This window comes from Limulus polyphemus, unplaced genomic scaffold (genome assembly GCF_000517525.1).
Source record: "Limulus polyphemus unplaced genomic scaffold, Limulus_polyphemus-2.1.2 Scaffold1007, whole genome shotgun sequence".
NCBI classification, from domain to species: Eukaryota; Metazoa; Arthropoda; class Merostomata; order Xiphosura; family Limulidae; genus Limulus; species Limulus polyphemus.
Genome location: NW_013666617.1, coordinates 352,142 through 355,821, shown reverse-complemented (window position 1 = coordinate 355,821; position 3,680 = coordinate 352,142). Strand labels below are relative to the sequence as shown.

At 34.0% G+C, this 3,680-nt stretch overlaps 1 protein-coding gene across 1 annotated transcript in view; it reads left to right on the top strand.

The window, feature by feature from the left end:
• The first annotated feature begins 561 nt into the window (after positions 1-561).
• Positions 562-3,680, top strand: part of LOC106461668 (death domain-containing protein CRADD-like) — a 13,491-nt gene continuing 10,372 nt past the window's right edge. The window contains exon 1 of the mRNA XM_013921513.2: positions 562-629. The gene's annotated coding sequence lies outside the window, so the exon portion shown is untranslated. The remainder of the gene's footprint in view (positions 630-3,680) is intronic.

The following is a 3,680-nucleotide window of genomic DNA, read 5'->3' as shown; positions in this document are numbered from 1 at the left end:
AACAAACGGTAGAACGTAACAATACTCTCTGACTGCAGTATCAATTACTCACTGTCTACACATTGTCACCATCTTATATATACCAGACTACCCATATCTAGTAATCTCCCGACAATTCCCGAAGGTTCGAGAGAAGGAGTGGCGTGATACTAGTCACGTGACCTCGCTGACGCAACAATATATATATTTAATACCTAAAGTTTCGGGACTCAGATATAGTTTCAGTTAATAGAGCGGTGTTCCGGTGCGCTTTGACAGCACTACTCTTCTGTAGAAGTCATACATGTTTATTAAACTTTGCTTCTTATTTTATTTACACTTCAGTAGGTTGTTACGTCTGAAGTAGAACGCTAAGAGCAAAGTGCATAGACAAAAGTAAAATAATTTAAATGAATCGGAACTAAAAGTACTAGAAAAGATATATTTTCTTTAGTCTACCTTTCTATTAGTAGTATTACTTAAAACCAAGCTACTGATTAAGTTGCTGTTGAAACATTCGACGAAATGTGTGATTCAATTATTCTTATGGCCCTTAATAGTAATTTTGCTTATTACAGTCATAGATGGCGTTAAACTGGAAAAGTGGCGGACCAAAGAAAATTTCGGGCTTTGTTGCCTAAACGCTAAGAGTAAGTATTAAACTCGCTGTAGTAAATTTCTCAAGCTATGTCATAACTAACATTAACAGTCTGTCGTTGAGAAAAATACTTTTTAAAATTATACAGGTTATCATACAGCAAAGAAACATTTTTTAAAATCTTTATCGGGTTTTCGATATCACTGTACTGTCTACACTCCACAGTACACTGTACAATCTACTGCCAGAATTCAAATTCGATGACAAGGAACCCACTTTGAGACTAATAATGCTTGGACACGGCTTGAATGGGTAATGAAGGTAAAGTTTAATATAAGTTTAACATAACAGCAAATGTACGATGTTTCGACAAGGTTTTGTCATCATCCTTGTACATTTGCTGTTATGTTAAACTTGTATTAAAGTTTTTCATAATTACCCATTGAAGCATTACAACTGCCAGAATGTTATTCACTTATTGATGAAATTGGAGGTTAGACGTTTAAGTGTAAGTCACTTTAACGTATGATGATGATCAAGTTGAACTTAGTTCTACCTATAACTATATAAGTATAACTTAGTATAATATATATATATATGTGTGTGTGTGTGTGTGTGTGTAATATAAATATATGGTATTGGATGAGCTTTGGAGTTTGTTTGAAGATTGTTAAATAGCTGAGCACTTACAGTTACAATTTATAGTATTTTATTTCATCAGTTTTTAATAATACTAAGGAAGTAGTATGGATTAAATAGACACTAGGCTGAATCTCTCTATAGAATTTGGGATTAACTTTCATTGATTGACTCAGAGGCAGAGACTGTAAGACTCATTTTGAAGATTAGAAAATTCAAACAAAATCATTTCATTTCCAAAGCGCTAACTCAACAGGTAATCCAGGAATCTATGTCTACCCTTGCTCTATAGTATAGAGCTATCTTCACCATATCTATAACTTATAACTGTGTCCAAAGGTTTGTTCCTCAGCCAGGAATTTAAAAATAGTTCTAAACTGTAAACATTTTCCTGCTCATTTAGTGGTGTCAGAACAAACTGCTTGACAATGTTTGGATAGTAATCATACGTTAAATGTCACTGACATGGAAAATTCGATTGTTTGATTTATGTAATACTAATAGCCGAAAGTTGTTGTGCATGAAAAACACACACACACACACATGAAAATGAAATGTGCAGCATTGGAGGCTTTGCATAATGCAAAGACTGAAGTGCACCAAGGTGTGTCATGAACTATTGCCAACTTGTGGAAAATGTTGTGCAGTGGTATGGATAATGTACTTAGTACACTTCCAAGAAGAAAGTTGGCCAAATCAAAGAAAACTCGGACAGAGAGTAGTAGGTTAATCTCTATAGAATATCACTGGCTATATTTTGTCATCTGCCGAAATCTGGTAAAAGCAGTTGGTATGTGATGGTGTTTATCAATTGCATCACCAAGTAGGCTGAAGATTATTGATTGACTGACACATTAGCACAGTCTGTAACTGGTAAGTTGGTTGAACAGTGGATTTCACACTTTGGTACCCTAGAGTGATTCACATAGATCATAGAGTTAACTTCAACTAGTTTTTGTAGAATTGTGTTTTCTGTTGGGAATGGTGAAGACACATTTCATCATATCATTCTCGATCAGATGGTTTGGCTGAAAGGGCAGTGCAGAGTGTCAATCATATGCTTGCTATATTTGTTAATTGTGATCAAACTGATTGGAATCAGTACTTACCGTATGTCATGATGACATATCATGCAAATGAGCAACATTTATATCATACAAGCACTAGATTTAGGCCTAGAGCCATAATAAATCATAATATGCTCATATGAGGCCTCAATTTGATATTTACACTCACTTCTACTTAGGTCCTAACAATGAATTGTTGGAAAGGGTTCAGAGAAGGGTTACTAGAATTGTGCCTGGGATGGAGGGGTTGTCATACGAGGAGAGGCTGAAATCTCTCAAACTTAGGGGGGAATTGATTGAGGTGTTTAGGATTGTAAAGGGAATTCATAGTATTGATGAATCATCCTTTTTTTACATTTAACAGTGAGAATAGTAAAACTAGGGGACACAAAAATAAAATTTGGCAAGGTAGGAGTCATCTTCAGCTAAGACAGTTTCATTTTTCTAACAGGGTTGTTGGCCTTTAGAATGGGTTGCCTTCAGATGTTGCAGAGGCAGTAAATTTAAATGAGTTTAAGAAAAAGCTTGATAAGTATATGAATGACAAGAGCTGACTTTAATATTTAAAAAAGATTATTTTAATTTAGTTTAGAGGATTGAACAGCCGAGATGGAACAATAGGTCCCATGTTGTCCCAAAACATTGTTATGTTAATTCTATCTTTAGGGTAACCTAATGAGCTCAAGGTTTCAGCTTTCTGTTGTAAGAAAGTTCCCAAACAATTGCCTGGGGACTTTTACATCCTGTAATGATCCATGGAACATTTAGCCCACTTGAGTTTATTGTTATGGTTTTTGGTTTTAATCATGTGATACATCAGAATGATAAAAAGAAAGAAAAAGATTGAAGTACATGATTTTCTCTTGTGTGACCAGGAAGGACAAAGCAGACAATTTTTTTTAAAGTGGATTTGTAGAAATATATATATATATATATAAACACATTCAGAATGATCACTCGTCTACATCGAACATGAATCCAAGACTTTTAGTAGTCTTTTGATTTTGATGAAATTGTTAAAATCAAGTTTCCTCATGCTTTCCTGAGTTTGAACAGTCCCCCTGTGTTAGAGCTAGTTTCATGTCTTGTGAATTCTATTTTTAATGATTCATTTAGTGAGGTAATAGTTTCAATCTGATAATAAGCATGCACTGAAGGTAGAACTGCTGGTCTGATCAATTCAACAGTTTTCAGTTCTATATAAATTTACATTACATTTACAATACTTTGAACATATTTTAGATACTTCCTTGTACAGACTAAATAGAAAAGATAAGTTAAGTATTACTTTTACATTATTTGAAGAATAAAATATGATTGTATGCAAAAAAAAAGTGGGTAGTGTTACATATCTGCTTGTTTGTTAATTTCCGGTAGAAATTCTTTCCGAGGAACTT